The following is a 24315-nucleotide window of genomic DNA, read 5'->3' as shown; positions in this document are numbered from 1 at the left end:
AGACAAAAAAAGCGAGGCTTATTAGTCAATCAAATTTACCCTGCAGCTTACCTGCGCTAATACCTACGTAAGCTTTTGTGTTAGCGTTACGTTATTCCACTGATTTGCTGGATTTTTTTCTAGGCACGTGATTGATGATAGCAAAATGTGCAGAAGAAACGAATGGGTTTTGTGAGAGATGTTTCTAAGGTTTGTTCTATATTTTCGCATCATCACCGTTAATAGACGCGGTACGGTTTTCAAATAGTTCAAATCAAGAGTACAGTATCTCTGCTTAAAGTTCTATGTAGAAAGTCAATGACGAACGATGCTGATGGAATCACATACATATATATATATATATATATATATATATATATATATATATATATATATATTGACTAGGTGCAATAGATGTACTTATTTGCGAAAAACACCTATTCTTAATGTAGTCGGTTCATATTATATATTGATATAGCTTGTAGTATTATATGCTACATAACCACCTTACCCGTATTCGCAAACATACATATGGAAGAATGATCTAAATGTGGCTTTGATCACTATTTATGGCCATTATTTTAGCAGGACCGACAAAATAATGGCCGTATCTTGTTGTATCGTACGATCTGCATTACATATAAGTTGCTTTAGATGATTTATGTTATCTGTCTGTCCAAATGGAGATGTAAACGATACTGTCCCTATTCGAATGCAGCCTATATGCCTACACTGGCGGGACAGAGCCATTAGCAAAAAAAAGTAGTTCATCAAATTCACATTAGCTACGATAAGAAAGAAGGAGCTCTATGATTACAATACTCTCTGGTAGCTAGCCTTAAATGAGCCTTACTTAGGACGTATGTTTACACAAACATATGTCACATAACAGAGGCAAATGAAAATAGTTATATTGTGATCATATTTTACTATTGGTCTAGTTAATGTACAGTTAACGATCCCATGCGTCACTCTTAACGCCGCAGCTATTGTATTTCTATTTTCAGCTATTGATTATGACTAAAATTATTCAGTGAAAAAAATTGACCATTAGATTATTATGGGATTGCACCTCAAGCTGCATCTAAAGGGTTGCGTTGCGTCGCAGACACGATTCCGTTGGATCTGTTTTTGAGATGGGCATTTATTAACATCAGCTGCCCCTCATCTGACAGTTCGACCGAAATACACGCGTATACTCCTATTCGACTTATTTATTTTATTATTTATTATATTTTGTTTAACTTTATCACCAACACATTGCATGCGGAATGTTTCTATTAACGTGTTCGAAAGCAAGTTGATATAACTAATATGGAAACTCGGGTCATTGAAATGATAAAACCACGCCTTATGGATAGTCAGTACTCCCAATGGTACTATATCTGTGCTGTTTTTATAAATTAGTGATTAGTAAATGAATTCTTGAAGTATGTATAGGTAACACAAATCATATCTATAGCACAATATTCATCTGGATGGCGTTGAGACCCATCTGTAGCTTCGTACCGATGGTTACGCCATGACTGGCCAACATGACTTCGAAGTATGGATATTATGTGCGGAACCTGAGCTCGTTGAGGGAGCATTTCCGGGCTAATAATCGAATAGGACCAATAGCGTACGAAATCAAGCAAGTGAAGTCTTAGACGATGATTGAGTGGAATAGATTGTTATCGGTAAACGATTTAGATATATTGCCTTCATGGCTACAGCTAAAATAAACCTTCGATTAAAAAGTCTTCATCCAAATTTACCTCACAGTCATCTTCACAGCTCAAATCCACTCACTTAGCACGCCTATCAGAAGCAATAAGAAGTTGTGCAAATATCGACGTCTACTAACTGCAACTTGATTTCGAACTGTAACGCTTCAGAGTCTTCCTGGAAGAGTCGACGCGCATCAGTCTCTTGGCGAGGATACTGTAGACGAATCGAAGAAAGGAACCAGCAATAGCATAGAACTAATCCGATTTTGCGATAAGCAGCATCCATCGTAAACCTGGTGTAGTCCGGATGTATGCACGTATTGATAAGAAACTTTTCCACGTAAAAAAGAAGATGGGAGTTTTATTCGTTGCGAAACCGAAGGATATGCCAATATTTCATTGCTGGGACATATGACGCTCAACGTGTCAGCTTTCACAGCTCATACTTCCCAAGATACGCCCTCACTATGGGAACGAAGCATAATAAACTGAGTCTTTACATGGGCGAATATACATAATGGCCTTATCTTCATATAAATAGAGAATATGTTGTATCGAGCATCTGCACAGGACGAACACTACATTTAAGTTCATTGACTGAAAATCGTGGTCAGCATAGTTCTGCACTATAATTCCTATAGATATGGGAAATACCATGATTCTGTAAAAAAAAATCGTTTAAAATGATCACAAATATTAAGGCTATAGTAATCGGTAAGTACTGTGCTGTATCAGGAAACATAGGCGACAATTCTACAGCGAGACTGCATTCAACAGGACCCTATTCCATGGATTAAGTAGAGACGTCCTCTGAAATTGGGATTTAATCGACGGCTGTGCCTTGAACAGATTCTTACGCCTTTCCGCTAGTACGCTTGGCGTCACGAAACCGTTGATCTAAAGCGAATATGTTGGCAACACGTAAAAAACGTTTATGGCTAAATTGATCATACTTTTGTGTTTATTTTTTATAACTAGGGACAAAGCATATGTATACATTCTGTGAGAGCTACATTAGGTATGCTATAGGTAGACAATTATCATAGCAGCAACTCTCTGATCCAGTTATTCTTTAAAATGAGCAAAATATATATATATATATATAGTTTTCCTCAAATATAAATAAATATTTTAGCAATTTGTTTTGCACGTACAAAAAATGTCACTCTCGGCAGACCTATTTATTTAATGTAACCACCAACCACTGCAATTACAGCTTTAATTCGAGACCTAAGCCTCTAGCTAATCCTTTTCAAAATACCCCTTCCTCCACTCGCAAATAATCTTTCAATGGTAACCGTGCGTCAACTGATACTAGTACGTGTAGATTCCGTAATGTGCAGCCCATATACGTTATATATACAAAAACTGTAATCGAGTTAGGTGTTGGGCCGATAGCAGGCCGAAGGTCCCAAAAATGCAAAAACTTAAAACTTCCAAAAAGGTGCAAAAAGTCTAAGTATTAGAGCTTATCTACTGGCAATGGATATTCTTTTTTTTTCTAGAACGGCTGTTAATTTCTGTAGCAAGAGCCTAGGATTACCAAAAATAGCGTTTAAATCATTTTGATGAAGGAGCTGTCAAGTCCAAGCTTGGTTCGAGATATCCCGGTTCGCCTTGGGGAAGCCTTTTAAAAGCATGAAAACTAGCCACAGCGTAGGCTGTCAATTTCGGGCATCTTAATTAACGCAGAAAGAATAAATAATAGCTGGTTTTTGTGCAAATTTTCAAAACGATGCAGGTTTTCCACGATGACGAGCTTGTTGTTTTACTGAGCAAATAACTGACTTTTGTCCTGTACCAGAAATAGCGGCTGAGTTCATGCCTGTTACAGCGAACACCCCGTAATGATTTAAATAGATAGATAGATATATATATATACGGATATATATATATATAGACAGATCAAATAGCCGAAACTCCTTTATAATAAATTGTCTCTTGATTCTATCGTAGAATGAGGGCATTCTGCACATGTGTGTACATTTAAGTTATTTATATCATGTTATATATATATATATATATATATATATAGCTATGACGTATTTGTTGTTAGTTAGTTGGTGATTAACATCTGGGCTATTATTTTCTTAGGCTTTTAGAGAATTTTTATGAAAATGTTAGAGATAACTTTTTGGGCTAATGCAGAAATATAAGGCGTAGCATATAAAATACCGTGAAGTTTTTAAGCGCGAATAAAAAAAATGCGTGGGATCGCCGCATCTCTCAAGGACAGCCTGAAGTTTGTTTAGCCCCCGACAAGAGCAGAGAAACATATTGGCGTTAGCGAACTATTTTTCGTCTTATTGAATCAATACGTCAGGTGCACGGCGAACTACCAGGCGTAACGATGTGCCATCAGTGAACGCCACCATCATTGCGAAGGTAGAAGACCTATCGAACAGAGAAACAGGTACAGTCTTGGCATGATAGAACATCCGGCAAAGCATTAGGTCGAACCGGAAATGTCCTGTATCAATACGCCCTGTTGTCAGTGTTCAGCGCAAGCGAAACCATCCGGTGCTGTTTTAGCTAAATAAAGACTGGAAGTACAGTAGAAGCACATCTGTATTGGTTGCGCGTGCTGGCGTATGAAACCTAGTTCCTGATGTCCCGAAAGCCAGCTAAATAGTGATCAAGTACCAGTAATATTGCTGATATATAGCTACGACCTACTATAAGTAGAATTATATAGAGAACATTGTAGTTTTCCATTTAGAGCTATTTAAGTGCAATTAATTTAGTGCAGACACCCTGCAGCCGTTGTTTGATCGATAAATAACAAACCCCGTAATGGCTTAGAGGAAGCAGAACGCGCGACCAATTATATATATCTATATATGAAGGCCGGTCGTTTGCAAATTTTCATACCAAATTAATGGCGGCATTCAATGTCACCGTCGGCACAGCATCAACTATTACATAACGTAAAGGTGGTGCTTGTTCTACTTAATTATTGTGTACTATGAAATAAAGGCATCTTCGTGCGGACGCAACACCACTGTCGTGAACCCATATAGTGTCTGATACAAACGATTCTAAATGGAACCCCCCTCTCTAAGTAAAAGGGACGGCAGTCAAAAGGCCGCATCGATGATATAGGACCTACGTAAGCTGTATATATAAATGCGGCGAAGTACGTTTCTGTCCCGATTTTCGCTGTACAGGTCCTAAATCCTGTACTGGGTGAAAGCCACCGCTAGCCATAGCGAAAGCCTGAGGAGATTCTTGAAAACCTTAACGAAGTTAAGTACGTTTCTTCGATAGACCTCGTCGAGTCATATCTCCAGTCGAGAATTACTCAAGAGGGTCGACATCTCTTCTCCATCAATGCAGCAAAATTTTCATTCAACTTTATGTTTTTCGTGATCGGACTGCTCGAGCTGTATTTCGTTCACTGATGAACATTCTAAACTCGCGAACTTATCCGAAGAACAGCCGCATACCTGGGTGACGTTGCTTTTATATAATAAGTAGCTCCCTAGAAGAGCACAACATTAACTGACGGAACCCCTTGTCAGGGCTTCCGGTTTGAGAAATGATTGTTTTGAAAATTGAAATGAAGTCCAAAGGTTAATGAATTTTGGATTCGAGTCTTCAAAAGGAAGGTCGTTCGCCATGAATAATATTGCAGCTTTGACTTATCAGGACCCTGGCCCCCGTTGCAGTGCCTATCTTCCTTCAATTGAAAATCTCAGAGCTTTGCTTGACTAACTTTTCAAGAAAGGCAACGCTTATCTGTTATGAATAATATGAAGGAACATTTCGGAAATGCAACAAACTGCTGTACTCATCTTTGTTATTAATACAGTTCAACTTAATAAAACCGCTTTTTTTTTTTTTTATAGCAACAGAGGTTCGCAGTGGCGGCACTGCATTGTGCTTTTTTCACGAGTTTCCAGACAGAATCAAAAATAGAATCTTTCATGCTTCCCAATCACTATTGTAGACCAAGATAACCTTTGCGAACCGTAGGAAACGAGTATTGACTATAACCTTTGGTGTGAAAAAATTTCACGATTATCTCTTAGGTAAAAAATTTTACCAGTTCCAGATGGCCACCAACCTCTGGCGACTTTCGAGGAGCTAGGCTGAAATCATACGTTTGCGGGGAATACATACGACTTCTACAGAAAATATCATAGCACATTGAACCCGAACCGATTCCGAAGCCAAGTAGAACGTTTTAGCTTTCCTGAGCTGTGTGCATGCGGTATACGTCTTGTCTATTGATTTAGCCACAGTCCGATTGAAAGAAATACCTGTGAATATGATTTTTAAAACGGACTCGAAAATGTCTGAAGGAGAAATCTGGGTTTTGAGCAAGCTGGAAATCTTATACGAAGTGTGGATAGGTTGATAAGTGTAGATTCGCGAATCCGTTATTTCCGAAAAGGTTCAGAGTCTACGCCGGAAACGTGCTGTACTAAGCTTTGAACTGCTATCTATCCCACACTGAAAACATACTGCTGTATAGGTATCTTAAAAAATAAGTGTGATATCCCTGACGTTGGCTACAAGTTTCGACATGATCACCATGCAAATTTTCCATCTATTACTTCGACTACTAGAATTCTCGAAGAAATGCTACTTTCAAAAATACGACCTGCAAACCTTACCTGGCATAGGCGCCACCCTAACAATTCATTATCTATCTGTGAAAGTTAGAAAGATTTGCGATTATCTTGAGGGGTAGGCACACTAAGTACTATATATATATATATAATTCATGACTGAGTGGATGATTCAGTAAACTTCTCGTCACCGTGGTTAACACAGCGAAGTGTGAAGTCGGTGTTCAATCGTATCATTACAGTCCATTGTCAGTTTAAGCAGTTAGCGCGCTTCGACTTCATTCCTTTAGACACGATATTTGTATTAAGACAATATTTTTGTACTGGACCGTAACAGCCAGACAGGTAACAAATATGTTCTAAGAGTCTTCAATAGAAACCGCATTTCTATAGACTGATAAGTGTTACTGTGTTCTATGTTATCGAAATTCATGTTGTTCCTTAGCTCGACCTTTATGTGGCAACGTGCATGCATTACAGTCTAGAACAATGATAAAATTCCCTGAGAAAGTCATCTTAGAAATGTAAAACAATAAAAAAATACATAGAAATACATTTTTCTATTCGAGAGCTATTACTTTGCAGTACGAATGTGATTTCCATGTGTGTCTACATATTGATTTTCAGTAATGGACATAGCCACTACTTAAGTAGCTATAATTATAAGCATTGCCTAGGTATTATAATTGTAAATACAGTTTACATCTGCTGCAGTAGATCTTCTTATTGTTTCTTCCACTCTCCGGGTGTGTCTACTTACGATAAAAATTTCCAGTGAAAATGTTCTTCGTTTTGTGACTGAGGCCGTAAGGATCCAAGGCTCACAGATGGAACGACTTGGAGGGATAGGTTGCATCATGACCCTTTACTATCGCACTTTTTTCACCTACGTCTTTGATTTTCTGCATCAGTCTTTTTGGGCGTCGCGCTTTTGTGCTCATCAGTAGTTTTCTCTTTCGGGTTGTTACCCCGAAGTATCGTTAAATCGAAAAGTGTAGTTACACTCTTGTCGAAGAAGCGGGCGACCCCGCCCTACACACAACGCCGGCGATACCCAACTACGAATTTATACAAAACCAGCTACTACAACTACTGCTAGGGCTACCCAAAACTGGGACGCATTAATATATCAGCCGTTCAGCGTAATTCATCCGAGTGTTTGTCGAGGGGAGCTACGAAGGGCCTTGAAGCCTTTGAGACATTAACTGAGATGTCTATAGAATTTCAAAGGCCCGTTTTTAGCTGCTATTAGGACAATCTCTGTGACTAATTGAATACTCTTTATATATAGGCAGACATCAAACAGAGCCTAAGGTCACGAAGGAGAAAACTATTAATGGGTACGAAGGCGCAAAGCTCTCTAAGCAGAAGGGATGAAGCCACAAAATTCGTTTCATTATTTGCAGAAGTAGCATTAGACGGATTCGTTTCTGAAAAGGTGGCACGGACGATCAGTTGTTCTTATATCGACCTTAAATACAGTCTCGCGCTGGTTCACCAGTGTGATTGCTATAACTGCCCTTAAATATTTTCCTTGCGTTTGTTGCTAGTAGAGTTGACATTGTCTCGACTGTTTCGTAGTTATTACAAACATTGCTTTGCTGGTTCCATTGTACTCGATTCAGGGAAAAGCCAAAATGACCATGGTGTATTTGTAACGCTGCAAACCACTCGGGCCCTAGCTGAATCGTTTCATTGTAAGTAGGAACCAAAATAAGGCTTTCGTCTATTGACTAAGGAATGATTCTGAATATGGTATTTCTATACAAACGGACCTAGTGAACTTCCTCTAAGTGGAGGAAATTGCACGCGAGTGGGGATCAGCATACCCCAAACGTTCTATTCGAGAGTACAGCTTATGCGCCCACTTCATTCCGGTACTTCAGATGTGAACATGGTCACTGCAAATTTCAAATGCAGAAACCTTGACAAAATCCTGTTTTTAAAACTATAGTACAAGAATCCATTACGTCATACCGCTTGTGAACCTTGGGACCAAGAATCGTGACAATTTAGGCCTCGCTAAATCGGGCCATTTCAAGTCGCAGGTCTGTTTCCAAGCCGATGTTGGTCCGGCCGTTTTTTCCCTTATCGCGAGCGAGAAATCCGGCTGCGAGAAAACAAATAACAATATCAAGTTTTTCTGTTCGACGATGATATGATGAGATAACGCTATGTCGATTCCTTCTTTCAACAGCAAAATATTGAATAAAACTCGAAAAAAAGAAAAGAATCCCTATTATGGTTTTTGGAAAGATATCGGGTAAAAAGGCCAAAACAAATTTCCAGTTATAGCTGATCAGCCTAACCGATAAACGCTACATACTAAGCCCCTCTAGTTAGTTAACCGTCCTCAGCTGTTCGGCAGAAAAAATCCGTATTGATTCTAGTGAAGGGCGCTACTTTCAAAGTGGAACACTTTCGTCTCTGGCAGCCAGAGTCTTCTGACTGCGTGTGACATTATCTAGCTTAGACCTTCATCGATTTTCTGTGCTCTATGCGTTCGAAATCTATCGTCCCATTTGTTAGTAAAGCTTATCTCAGCACGGCGTAGTATCGCTTTCCGAATTCACTATCAAAGATTATAATCTCTTCAAGATGTAGCCTCTAAGTCTGCTGTATTATAAACGGCATATTATTGGAAAACATACAATGCTACAAGTTCTTTCTTACGTATAACTATACATAATTCAGTCATAATAATTTCTGTTTCAACAAACAACAGGACTAGTTATCATCAGCAGCCTATGCAGGTAAGAACTTAGCAGGTCCAGGATATATATCAACACAATTGATGTTACGTTAGCAACGTACGGAAAACAAGTTTGTATATGTATAAGGCCAGCAAACTTTATAGAAAGACTCTTGCGACCTAAAACATCTCAAGTAGTAGCTAATAGTTGTTATAAATAGAAGGCTCTTTTTTTAAATGAATTGACCAACCACTACACATCATATTCCTACGATTAATTCGAAATTCCCAGTTCCCATGAAGGCGTACAACCGTTTATTCGGTAGTAAAAAGGAAAAGGACGCAAAATTTCAATAAATAAAAAGTTCTTGCTTAGAGACAAATTTAATGATGTTACGAGCGAAAATCTGCCCTTCCCCACTTGGTTCGTCCTAGTTAAATCTTCAAGCTAGCTGTTAGAGCATAACCTTCTTCAGAGGTCAGCCATACTCAGTGTGCCGCTTTCGAATACGTTGCAGCTCCCGTACTGCTACTTATAGAGTTATTGATTTTAGTTTCATTTTCCATCATTGCCAAATTCTGTCTTCTAAAGCAGCACAAGCTAATTTTCCCTATCATTGAGACGCTACCAATGATGACTGGCCTGAAACGTGTAATTAGTTTCGGATCTCGTAGATCCGTGGAGGTAATACGTTCGGATTTTGTGACTTTGGAAAAAACACCCGTTTTATCACTGCGTGTCCATGGCAAATGCGGATCGTTCACATTATTGTTTAAAACTTCCTATACGAAACATATCGATCTTCAGTAAATAAGATTCACGATCAATATTAACAGCCTTAGCTAGCTTGAAGTAGAGGAGTGATCAATTTACAAGAATATGTAGTAAATGTGAATTTCAGCTTAAAATGGCTATATTGTGTTCCACATTCGGACGAAATAACGTATAGAGTAGGTTATTATTAATTTATTTAAAGATCAACAGATCCACCATCCGCCCACTTAGCGTAGAATGCTACAATGCTTACCCTTCGAAACTGTGCATGCACATTCAGCATAAATGCAGCTTTATAAAAACACAAAAATTATAACATCTATTCTATGTGGTCCTCTGCTGAAAGTAAGGCTGACAAGCTTCCTTTCCTTTAGAACTGCAAACATTTTCACTTGTGTAGGAAGCCCAATTGAAATGTCACATAGCGGAAACTTCCTATCCAATCATCCGCTTGCACAGTCTAACTTTTTTCCGTGGAACAAAATGTAAGATCCGAAGCATTGGTTAATGGGCAGAATAGTCAAAGCCAAGTATAAACATCGTCGATGGATATACTTACTATTCATTTTCGAGGGGAACGACAAAGGTGCGTCACTCACTTTCTCGCCCCCCCATGCGTGTTTCATATGTGGCGAAAGACTACAGAAGTCCTGGGTCCCTATTTCTTTCCAAGTAGATAAAAACTGGTAACGTTCAACAGGCGTTCGTCTTGCTACACGCATGTGGAATATCGATAAAAAAAAATATAAGCTAAGAAATAACGAGAATAGTTTCTACCACTTTATGCGGCAAGAGCTATTAAAATAAACATTTTTTACTAATTTTAATGCACCTTAGCATGGAGACTTTTTTCGTTATCTATTAGATAAAATTGTAAACGAATATTTCTGTCAATGATATCGCTATTGACAAGTGCCAATTTTGTGCGCAAAACTTATATATCGGTTATCAGGTTCAGCGTCTTTTACTTAATGGCAAACTAAGCAAAAGCAAAGACGATAGGAAAATCGACATCCATTCAATAGCATTGGCATAGAATGAGGGGCGTCAGGAAACCCCTCTACAAGCAGCTTCGACGAACCACCTCTTCTAACTTCCTAGAGCAAGACAAACAGCTTACTGGTAAATAAATGCTTCAATTTACATATAAAAATGTTGTTGCACACGGCGATAGCGGGCCAGCTTTTTGTCCGCTTTCAGTACTCAACATACACTTTGCATTTGTTCCTAGGGGCAAACGTCGAGTGCGCGTTTAGGGGTTATTAGACTGTGAGGGAGGCCTTTTTCTCTTTAACAACATCAGTGTGAGGTTCGTCTGGTTTTGCCAGCCCTTTTAGCAGATCGTCGAATTGGCAACGGGCGACGCGATGTGTATGGAGAAGTAAAAAATTTCTTTGTATTTTGCGAGATCCGATTCCACGGACTGAGATATCTGTCAGAGTTAATAAAACTGCGCTACCAAGTAAGGTATATTTGCCAAGCAAAAACCTTACGCATGTGTATTTGCCCGAAATTATGAGACCCAGTGAGACTAAACGGAGTTCTTATGTGTTTTCCTACCGTCTCCATCAAAAGCCCCCAGCGCATTGCTTTCGTATGACAAAGGCGGGTACCCACAGGTTTTCAAATGGCTCTACATCGAGAGGACACATCATTTTACCCGTTTTATGTACGTATGTGTAAATGTATTATTGTCTCTCATCGTCACTCTGTCGCAGGTGTACTTGGATGGCATAAAAAAATGAGAAGAAATGGAGAAGGGTGCCAGACAGACACACCATTGTAATAAAGTGAGTTAGCCAAATGACTACTCTGCATCGAAATAACAAAGTGGCGCTCAGGCTGAAGATAGGCTGACGGGTAGGCCGTAGCTAGGACAGCCAGCAGGTTTGGCAACAGAGAGTCTGAATTATGCCTTATGTAATAGCGGGGAGGGCAGCAACGATGAAGTCGGCCGCAACATCCTAACAGTGAGTGGGTAGACGCTACGCCTCCAACGACATGTCCTTATAAGAGGGGAGAATGCACTCATTGAGCCTCAGTCACCCGACAGTGAGCGTCTGGCGGAAAATAGTGTTTTTGATTGTGGGAGTGCTGAGAAGTTTGATTTTCGATCTACTTTAAGCTAACACACTTACGTGAATACGACGAAAATTTCTCTCATATGTGATTGCAAGTTTTCCATGACGCTCCGCTATACAAAACGTATTTGATATTGTTCAACAACGCAAGATATAGTGCACGCAATCGTAAAAAACTCCAACACGTTTAGCTTAATATATAACGCGAATATGATGTGTGCAAAATGACAATTGGTCAGGCTCTAACTGGTTAGACGACTGAATAGCTGACAGGATCGATGCAGCCGTAAATTTGTTGAGACAAATAAGGCTACCACAGTGCCGTTCAGGACCCCGTATCCAGCTCACTTTCTCCCGGGTGAAGTGCATATTTTCCTTATATATTCTATTTAAAATTTTCTTTTAATGTGACCCGTTGTTTAAGCTCCGATGCGTCATGCGTTACGTATTTTATCGACAATATTATAACAAGTAATGATTACTGTAAATCCTTATTTATCTATGCGTAAATAGCGTATGTATTGATAAAACGCACCATGTCTTGACAAAATTTACTTAGTACCTTAGAAGAACGCCAACATAATGGAGCATTTTGTCTAAATTTTGATCTGCGTATGCCTGTTGTATCTGACCATTCAAAAGAATGCTTATCCTGATTTAAAAACAGATAAATAAAGAAATTAATAGAAAGGCAGGCTGTTAGATAAGACAGGACCCACATAATATATATTATCTATATCAAGAATTGATGTTACGCAAGGCCATAAGTCGAACATGCCAAAGTGACAATTTTTTTGTTTTATATTTATACAAACTTTATTACAAACGAACTGGGCAACAACGTACCTAGAACTCCAATTGACTTTAGTTCGACAAGTATCATAGATATAACCTATCGTCTCCGTGATAACTAAACGCATTTACCTGCAAAATCTAGCGACTACTGGAATTTCGAAGGGCGTCCAAATGATTCCTTAGTCTCACAAGTCCTTCGATCTCGGCGACCCACACAGATATGACTGTAACAGACCTTCACTGTACCAGCAATGTAAAGTAGCATAGTGGGGTGACAAATAGCGCGATGCAAACAACGAATTTAAATAGCATCTCCTAATAATTGCTCTTAGCGCGTCGACAACGAGCTCGTGTACAGGCTTCATGGTCGGCGCTATAGACTGAGTATCTGTCACTATCGCTAACGACATCCAGAGCGGATTGATTTTAATTCGAGGGTTTGATGTTTGTTTTCCCATATGTACCCTATGGAACGGTTCATCGACAAGAGGCCACATCTTAGGTATAGGACTTGTCAATAGCTCCTGTAGAGCACTTTTTAGGCACTTTCAGCAAGCTGGATATTGCACTGTTTTTGAGTTGTATAGAAAAGAAACCCATAGAGCTGTTCTGACACCACTATATAATGCATTTATTTAACGCACCTTTATCATTTTATTATATTTAGCGCATCGCAAAAGACACCTTTTCGTTTTTGGCGCGCGTTTTTTAATCAAGGCGCGAAAGGGAGAATTTATAGTGTAATGGTTTACGAGAAAAGCAGGACATACACTTGACAGATACGTCACATGTGTTGACGGCGTTATGCGAGGGAATCAGAGATAGTTCTCTTCAACAATTATGCTTCGAATTCGATAGGCAAAATTGTTATGCCGGATTAGGTTCACGTTTACTAGAAACGTAGGAAACTTTGATAATTCGTTTGCAATCTAATTGCTCTCTATGGGTTTTCCGCACACACTCCACTACCTCCTCGTGAGAACGAATAGCGCCAGGCATCATAAACTTCATTGGATATTAGGTTTTTAAAACACCTTTTTCAAATACTCGGATACCTTTCTGTGGGAGTTGACATATTAACCCTTCTGTCGTCTTTCTGACTGATTTGAACGCTATGGAGAAGTCAGAAATTGCTAGGTTGGATTGGTTTCGTTAAGCAACCATCGCGTCTTGATGCATACGGTAGTGATGCTCATTAATCCGTATTACAGTGTCTTTAATCGTCCACCGGCCTTAGTGTCGTGTTCAAGGCTTGATTTTATCCTGCTTGGAATTTCAGTTTTAACTTAAAATAGATAGCTATTTGAACAACAACTACCTGTAATTTATAAAGCTATCAATTGTTACACATGGATCTGCCTCTTAACGAAATTTTGTAAAGTTTTTAAGGTTGTATTTTACATTTTTAACGATTTGAAACTAGGATAGATAGAACTGCGTTTTGTTATAGTGCTTTTACGCGGGCCAATGTCCGTATGTTCGGGTTGAGATTGTATGAAGAAATAAGCCATAAATGACATCCTGGTCTTATCGCCTCTACTACCGCCTTCTCTACCGACGAATTCCTTTGAGCTGGTCCTGCATCGACAATTCATATGAGATTAGGGCTAGGAAACGAAAGAGCTGCTACCTCTAACCACCGTCTCTCCAAAATGCATCTATCTTTTCATCAGCGCTCCAACTGAAGCCAAGTGCCTACATTATATTTAGCGAGAAGGACCCGCTTTCCACGGTCATCTGTCAATGGTTTCAAATAAACATCGTAGACTTACTTGCCAACTGCAAAGTACTAACACACGTGAATCATTAAGAACTTGCTGCCTTTACTGTAACTGTCAATAAAGAAGATTCACGGGGTAATATTTTGCCGTTTGAAAAAATTAGACGAAATGTAGCGGGAGACTGCGCAAAGGCCAAACGGTGGCATGTACTCGTCGCAGATCTATGCCTAACAAAAAGAGGATCAGCTCGAGCCTGCCATGAATGAAAACGCTGACTTTCTAAACCGATGTCGTCGTCTACACGATACGACATACTGCCTGCAATGTTGGGCAATAATATAGCTTTACGGTTGACTATCGCGAAACGTTCGCTCGAGGAAACGTATGTTTGCGCTTTCATGGAGTGAAGCTCGAAGACGTCGTTAGTAAAACCATGTAAGAGGATCTTCATGACCGCATCGGACCTACATTACCCATCTCGTTATAAGAAGTCACGGTAAAAAGTACACTTGATGACAGGTCTACCGAAATCGGCCCACCTTGGCAATACCTAACCGCAAGGCTGCACTATTACTTCGCAACGCGTGGAAGTAGTGATGTACTTTTTGCGTAGTTTAATGTTGCCGCATTATATGGTTCTTATGATCTGCGTTTGATGAAATTAGCTAATTAGTTGTATAGAAAACGTAAAAATAAATACGTATCTATAACCCTACTCTCTGTAGTGTTCAACTCCGGAGCTATTGTTATAGGTATTGGGAGACGCTTGCAGAGACAGGGTTGCTTTTATGATTTGCTTAACTTCTATCAAATGGCTGGCTTACCTTTATACGTTTCGTTTACTTGCTGCTGTACTGTATAGCGTGGCATCGCAATCATCGGAGATTTAGCAGAGCCTTAACATAGCGAAACAACTCTGGACACCGGCCAAACACTGCAGTAAATAGAGTGCGTACTAATCCATGATTCTTATGCATGCCTCATTGATTTTTCTTCGGTCCATATATAGTACTAATCACGCCTGCCATGAGCCATCGGCTCAATGAAAATAACCTCAATCACATCATTTTGAGTATGTGGTGCAGATGGTGCTTCATTCAAATAATGGAAGTCCTTCACCGTAGGATCGTTCACCTATTGCCACAGCTAATGTTGCTTGGCAATTTTAAGCTTGCACAATTTTTTTTTTAGCCCTGGCTACTTCAGAACTTCTGACTGAGGAGCGCTTTCAGATACTGCTACGGAAACCATAATGGTCACTAGGCTCGACTCACATTTTGCGCCACGTTCGCCGTTTGCTGACCGTTTCTAGCCCGCCATTGTAGCGAAGCTAAGCGGCGTCAACTCAAACAAACTAGCTGATTGAGTACTTTCAAACTGAACGATCATACAGTAGTTCAGAGACTCGAACCGAAGACAGATCAAGGCGGGCGTGGGGCGCAGGGTCGATCTGGTTTTCTGTCAGTGTCTTGGACTCTTTCATGATCGTTTTACTGTTAGCTGTTTTCAGGGCAGATGTAAACCGATCATTGCGTACGTTCGCCAGTCGCAAGTTTAATGAACTGTCGCATAACAGCTCTTCGGTAACTCAACATAATCTGTTAACTATTGCTCGTTCGGATAAGCTTCTGTACGCTGTAGTAGCAGGAGAAATTGGCCTATATTGTGTAGGCCTATTTATGATCTATCTCTGACTTCGGCACCAAGCTATGCTTCATTCTTCCCTACTTATCAGTACCCACTCTTAGCATCGCCTCTAGTTGTGAAGTTCTTATACGCACTCATACAAGCAAAAAAAACACATGCTACGAAGGATTGAGAGAAAAATCTTTGCAACAGTGCACCGTCAATACATTCGGTGGAAGTGCTTGATGAAGGTTATAGCAATAATAAAAGTATCTTAGTTGTCACAGTCCCGCATCCATCAACCGAGTCAGAGAGTCGCCACTCTAGTTAAGCTAGCTCGGGCGGCCCACAGTGTGATACACTCCATTACTTAATCGGTGTCGCTGTATATCTCGAACACTGAGTCGGTATCTGTGCTTCACCTCTCCGTATGCCAACAAAGACTCAGCAAAATCATTTCGTAGTGAAAAGCCATAACAAATTCTTTGCCAAGATCGAATCTTCAGCTCTTCAACTATGAAGATACAAAAATATAAGCTTCTCATGTGTAATTCTTATTTTTGGGGTATCATGGAATAATTTATAAATTCCTCCTCTATTATAGGTACAACGTATTCATGAGCTCCCGACTTTTTCTTATGCATCATCATTTGAATCATCGTATTCATTAGACTCGTCTATTCTCCCTTGTTTACTCGTCTTCGAATTCTTCGTCTGGATTTATCGATGGCTCTGAGCGTCATGTTCAGGTTTCAAAAGCAAAAAAAACCCTAAGGATCGTTGTGCTTATTCCTATAACGTGACCTTTTGATATAAACCAAAAGTTAATTTTTTACTTTATTTGAATGAGTACCCAAAATGATATCCTAATGATGTTTCGCCTTGGTTGGGAAGGTTTCACAGATTTTGACGAAGTCATTTAAAAAGAATGAACACTATTTAAATAACCAAAATTAGAGATGTTTATCATAATCTAAGAAACTGACAATATCTATTAAAGAAATTCGAACGTGGGTGACACGTAATCAACTCTAATTTGATTTAATTCATAGTTATTTGATTGTAACTGGGCTGCGATGAAGAGTGCCAAAAAATGGGTGCACGATGCACAGAATCATCAGGTGCTCTTGACAGCGTTGTTGCGAAGCAAACGAAGTTCACCGGGGAGGCCGCCAAACTGTTCCTAGACCATAAGAGAACCTGTGCATTGTCGGGGACCGATCGATGGCTAAATTATCGTGCTACAAATCATTTCGAAGAAGAAATTGGCAAAAGCTATCCGCACATCCGTTTTTTTACTTTTAGTCATCCATGTAACGTACTTTCTAAATATGTGTATCATTATTTCATTATATGTACATAATAGAATTCCCAAGAAGCGAGGCACCCGTCACGTTTTAACAGCACCGTACTTAGTTCATCTGCAAATTCAATGGCCGATTCCCGCAGCATAAACTTCAACGCAACATATTTTTATAATTCATGACTTTTTTTTCCCTATAAAAGGTTATTAAACAGTGCACCAAGCACTGGTCTTTTCTCAGATGAAATAATATAAACCCTAATTTTAATGCAAGACTCACTCTGGAAACCGTTTAGTCTCACAGCGGTCTCTTCTGAGAAGACATTCGAAGGCAGTTAACATTACATACATGCATACATTTATTTATCTTCATCTTTTTTGTCAACTTTATAAAGTAGAATAGGAATAAATATTTTATAGGTAATAGATATCGATTTGTTAGTTTTCTTAACGGCAAAAAGTCGGTGCCATGCTAGCCAAAACGAATAATCTTTTATAATATATATAATACCTTATCTCGCAATCATCTGCTGCAATCATCTACCTGATCTGCTTTAACAGCTGCTGGAAATCATCGCTGAATCTATAGCTCGAAATACATCAGGTCCAAGTTTTCGCTTAAGTACGTCTATATACTCAAAAAAAGTTATTTGGTATCCCTGCTGTCCCCCTGTAACGCGATCTTTCTTCTCGCGAGTTTGTAGGGTTTTATTGGATGGTCCTAGCATCGGCTGCTACAGGGCTGCGAGGTCGAAGAAGCATCTGGCCATGGTAAAAATCTCACTGCGACGGATTGCATGGGAGTAGATATACCGAAGTTCCTAGCCAGCACCCAGTGGAAAGCATAAGCAGATTCTACACTCAGGCCATTTATTCTATAGTAACTTTGCCGAAACAAATTTGAAAAAATGTGGCAGAGGAAAAAACTGAAAGTTATGCATATAGCTGCTTATATCCGTAAATTGAATTGCGATCTGTTGAAATGCATCGGCAAGCCTGGAGGAAGTTCAAATCATTCCCTCAATGGATAATAAATTGCGAGGTGTATCTTAGAAACCGGATAAAACAACCGAATAGATGAAAAGCAGCCTCTTCATTGTATCTAATGTTGAATCGCTAGATCCTCTACAGTGTGAGGATATAAAGTTATGCCGTGAAAATGATACTAGGCCAATATGTTTGTTTCAAGCAAGAAGCGTTAAAACGTCATCTCTGAAGCTGTAGCTGTATTTTCCTTGTTTCAGAAAAACAAACACTTGTTCATAACATTAGACCTTAAGACTGACCCGTAACTGCGAGCATAGATTTCGAATCTAGGACATGGTGGCCGGCAACCCTTGTGTGAGGTAAAAAATTTAAGTGGGATGTTTTTTTTTTATTCTATGCCACTACAGTTATATATTACTGATGAAATTATAAGAAGTTTAACGCTTTTAAGTTCATAGCTATTCACGGTATTAAGCCGCATTTGTTGTTTATTGTCCGACCTACCATCTACCTGACGTACGTCTTCATATCGCAACAGGTTAGAAATATCCGAACCAATTAAACCTGATACACTAACGCGTTTTATGGCACCTTTTAACCTATGCGCTTAACCTATATGGCTATCGCATTTACCAAACAAATATTCGTTTTCAATAAAAACCTGTATTTAATAAAAGCGGTGCGGCACGTAATTTTAGTAACCACCATAGCGACTGTGCGCAAGATATGTAAACATACACATAGGTAAATCTTTCTTGTTTGTCCTGCAGGTCCGATGGTGGTATGATCGTGTGTTGCTTTGTTTAAGGCTCGCCGTAATAATGTGGTAGTCTCACTGTTCTTTAATTCGCTCACGCATCTTCGGAAGCATTAGCATGTGTGGCCAAATCGGCAATTGATCAGGGGGCCAGTGCCAGGACAGATGGTTCCGAGGCGAACACGTGCTAGTTGATAGTATTGAACACTTTTATTAGGCGATCGTTAGCATTTACGCCAATTAGAATTTCCTTGTCACAATTTTCTCCGATAGCTTGCGTCGCTTGACTTCATCCATCAGCTGCGTGTGTACTTACTTAACTATACTATGTAGTACGCTAAGGAAAGAGAAAAGGGAAACGTCCTACAGTCGGCCCTTTCAGGTCTGTTCGGTGAGACTTGAGGTGAACGGGTCGGTACTAGCGACTAACAAATCGTATATAGATCCTCTCAGAACTGCCTAAATTCTAGGGATGGTTTACGTAAAACCAAAATTTGAAATCTGCTAAGCGTCTTTCTACCATCCATTTTCCTCTAAATAAGGTCGACATTCATTGGCTAAGCCGCGTAAAGAATACATATATATATATATACAAGAACTTCCTCTTGCCCATTCCTTAATAAAAATGTCCCCTTTGCCTGTCAAGAGAGTTTCTCAACGATTTCATGTTCCTCTAAATCAGAGAAATATTTCGTATACTTAATCAAATTAAGCCTTGGAAAACTTGCTACTTTAACATTAATTCCTTAAACAACAAACATTTACGAGACACCTATGCTCTCAACAACCTTAGCGCCTTTTTAGATGAGCGTGGATAAGCAGGAGGTTCATATCGAGCTGATGCCTTGTAAATGATGTTTGCGAAAGATAGGTTACTGGGAAACTAGAAAACAAAAAAAAGATGAGGTAACATTACAGTGAAAGTAAAGGGGTGGGTCTAATCTGGGGAGTAAATCTGGCAAACGGGCCGATAACGGAACACCCCTCTTCTTACATTCGCCCATAGTTGACTTTATTGTATTATAATATAAGTACACACTGTTTTGTAACTATACAGGCAATAAGTGGTGAAAAATCAGCGATGGCAAGCAGCAGTCGTGCAGCCGTTGGTGGCACAGGAGCTTCAAGGGGAAAGTGGAATTTCAACTTTGCCTCTTATACATCAGGAGGTCGAATGGATATGGGGCCGCCGGAGAACACCCAAGGCGCACGCGAATTAGAGGGTGCCTTCGAGTGCATAAACAAAATACCACCGAACAGAAGCAACGTTGGCTTACACACAGGAGGAAGAGAAATATTGCCACCAGCGGCCTCATCCATGAGAGGATTAGGGGCAACTATGACGGGAGATGGCCGACCTTATTTTCAGTGGCCCCAGCAGCTGGGACGGTGGAACGGATCTAAGTTTGTCGTTAGCCCTAATTGCCTAAGTGAGTACTTTTTTGTTATACATTTTCGAAAGATAGGTTAGATTCGACTAGCCGATGCCGCTTAATATAGTTTATTATGTTACCCTGTGTGTATACGATGTAATCGGCAAAGTCTGTACGTGATTCGCTGAATGCTCTTCCAATAATAAGATTCGTAATACTCACAAAAACAATCTGTCTTACCTATTTTGGCAGGCCTAAGGAAAGCAATGCTACTTATTAAGTCCACTTACATTCAACTGAGGTGTGGCAAAGTTAGGATGGCTGTGGTTTAAATGGGATCGAATAATTGCAACTCATTGCCCCTTATTTATCGCCAGATATATATCCAAGCGTTACTATCTACTGGTAATAGCCTATACTGTCGAAGTGATCCACCTTTGTATTGATTTGACTTTAAGTAGTATTCTACTCGGATAACTACTGTATATAAGGCCGGCTGTCTTTGAAAAAAATACCACAATAGGTCGATACACACGAGAGTTAACACCAAAAGGTACCCGTTCTATTTCTGGGTAAAGAAAGTGCAGATATTTGAAAACTGCTTTCCACATAAATTCGACATGTATTATACAGCATAGTATATATATATATATATATATACCATAGTCTCTTTTACGCTGTATGCATGGAGACGATAAAAGAGGATACGTTTGCAGCCTAAATTTCTTGTAAATACTTCGTTGTACGGCAAAAGTAAGCGAATAAATGGTTCTACAAAGAGGAATGGACTCCTTTTCGTGGAAAAGTGAAGACTAGCACCTGCCTGTCTGCCAGCCATCTAGAGGCTCTATTTTTTCGAGAAAACGAATATATAAAGGCACTGATTCGTTCCACTTCCTAGGACGCAGATCTCGAACAAAAAAATTACCCCTATGCACAAATAACTAGACACAAAGGAATAAGTTATGACAAAACATTCAAAGAGTAAAAAAAAGAAGGGGAGGAGAAGATAAGCGCGGCCAGCGGCCAAAATAGCATCTAAGGAACCGCTTATTTCTGTTACTTTACTAATTAAAATAACAGTGCTCAATGTAGGCTCTACAACAAAAAGGATGACTGAGGTGAAAAGGCGATTACAATATACAAAGTGCTGACTTCAGACACTTAGAGCAGATTTATAAAGCGTAACAGGTAATGGCGACTGCGCAGACTACTCCTGAGGCCCATTTATAAGAGCATCGCACTGAATTCAAATTCTGGGGGTAGATGCCATCTTCAAGTTAGTTTCGCAGCCCAGTCGTAATATGACATATACTAAACGTCAGTATATCTGTCTGTAATATCTAGCTTCTTGACTGGGTCAAATTAAGTTACACGAAGGATGAAATGTTTGGCGTCTGTCGAATAGACTTTATTTAATTAGATAGTCTGTGCATGCGCTCAACGACTGTTATTTTGAAACACATTGTTCTACAAGGTGGTACGCGGCCGCCATGTTACCGGTGAGCCATCTTTATCTGAAGTATACATAAGCAGAAGTAGCTGCTACACCTGTACGATGCAATCAAACCTAGTCATGGAAAATATTATTTACTTCGCACTATTCGAATAAATCGGCCAGGCAAAGAACATCAAGTCAAAGAAAAATTCATATAACAAAGAGGGGTTCTTTTAATATGGGGAGGGTATATTTTAACGCAGACAAGGTCCGACGTGCTTGCTGATCGATTGGGAATAACGGTGAATGATGAAACTCTATTGTCGTATGAAAAACGTGGCTGCAGAGTAGGCTGATGGGTCATGCTGCCCTGGGTCTAGTGGTTATTAGGGAAAGTAGTTAGGATCATATAAATTGAAGATTATTCGATACTATTCCCAAGACATGGAGAAATCCGTTATTGTCCTGGATTTGTATGAATGTACTCTTATTTTGAAGGTGAGGTAATGAAAATTAGCCGATCGAATGCCGCCCATGTTTGCAATATAGAATGTTCTCCGCTTTTCAACAGAAGCAGACATTTGCCCCAAATCAGTGAGCATTTTATGGCTTCGTTAACTTTCAATAGCATGCTATTTACTAATTAACAAATCATTTGCCGGCCGAAAGTGAAGTATTTCGCAACTTTTGGCTTTGTGATTTGCCCATGCGTCGTGATTACTCAGCCTTCAAATGTGTATCCCTTCGATGGTATTATCGGTTTACTACTCACTGAAACTTTTCACCGTACGAGTAGTTTCTTTATCAGAAGAATTATTACTTATTATTTGTTACTACTACTACTACCTATTATTCAACTATTTGATATCTGTGTTGGATGTCGCTACCGTCTTAGAGATTGGTTCAGTGTTTTATCGGAGTGGCGCATCCTTACTTGCTCTTTAGAGTGTTGGCCCAATAGAAAAGAGCAACGATTTCCGTATGACAAAAACGTCATTCACTAAAAATCTACTTGAGATAATTGTGTCTCGGCTAACTACAATGATCAAAATAGATACCGGGCACAGTTGAACAGCTCTGCACGAACTCAAAGCAAATTTTTCCTGGTTTTTTTACAGTGCGCTTAAGACAGCCAATATAGTCCTAGCAACGTATTAACTGAACGCGGTAAAGTCATTCGGATTAATTGTATCACGTAGCCGTTGTGGACGAGCCTCAAAACGATAGGAAGAGGCTCAACGTGTCACTATAATGTAGCTGAATCACGCTCCTCTACAAGTGTCACAGTATCTGTCCAGAGTATAGTCCCATGTACATTACTTAGTGTTCCCTATTGTGTACACGCACAATTTCCTATTTGAATCCTATTTAAAATGGCGCCTGTTGTTCTTTTGGTGCATTTGCTGTGGCTACATTCAAACAGTCGAGACAATGACCGTCGACGAAAAGTGACGCTTGGGGCCGTTGAAACCAAATATAGGGTGTTTCTAAGAGTGTCGATTTCATTAAAAACTACTCCACGTTCAGAAAAGGGTTAAAGCCTTTAGGTCAAGCGCTTTAGGACACTTCAACAAAACTGCATCTATTTGGACACGTGATTTTAGATCATCGGATTTGTTTAAGAATTTTTCGATTAACTGGTACAATCACCCTATGCTATAGTATATAGCCTCGGTAACAAACCTTCCGCCAGAAGATTCGACTGTAAGAATCCGTTTGAAGAATGAATTTCCATCAGTCTCAAAGATAGTACATTTTCGCCAAAGTAAACACCACCCACCCTTTTTCTCACTCCGAATACCTCACATGACATTACTAGGTGACCGTATCGGCAGAAACGACGGGTTTCTTGATATATGTAACTTACCATAATTAACATAAATAAAAAATGATATATTTGAAAAAAAAATAAGTAAGATATTTGAAAATCTCCAATTTCTAAACACAAAATATGATCTTATCAAGAATAAACGTACGCTGATATTTAACTGCCAAAGCTTGTTTCAATATTTTCTATTGGTCTTTCAGCAAAATGAAATAGAAAAGTGGAGTTTTTGTCTCGTACGAGTTAATAGGTCCTCGGCTATAGTAAAAAAAAAAAAACCGAAAGATCAATTGTAATGAGCTCAAAGAGTTGCTACTATTTACTGTTTCTAATACAGGTATTTACAATGCCTGTTTGAATAAAGGAGCAAAACCTTCAATAACGTGCAGGCCCTATCCTATTCAAGAGATACAGTGGCTTGTGCAATACTTATTATGTTGTATAATTTTTGCACAAGATTTCCAATTCGACCGTAAACGAACGTTGCGTCGTTTCGTGGTCCTATTGTAAACGAATATTTCTTTTGAAATTAATAATAGCTTAGAAACATCTTAGTGTTCATTAAGTTAAGGATATAAGAAGAACGGCAAAAGTTGACTTCTTACCTTTATTGCCTGTAGAACTATTGTTAAGTTTTACAGTGTATTCTATTTGTAGTTTATCCGTCTATTTTATCCACC

Source organism: Varroa destructor, unplaced genomic scaffold (assembly GCF_002443255.2).
Source record: "Varroa destructor unplaced genomic scaffold, Vdes_3.0 BEIS01000002.1, whole genome shotgun sequence".
Lineage (NCBI taxonomy): Eukaryota > Metazoa > Arthropoda > Arachnida > Mesostigmata > Varroidae > Varroa > Varroa destructor.
Note: the sequence above shows the minus strand (reverse complement) of the source record.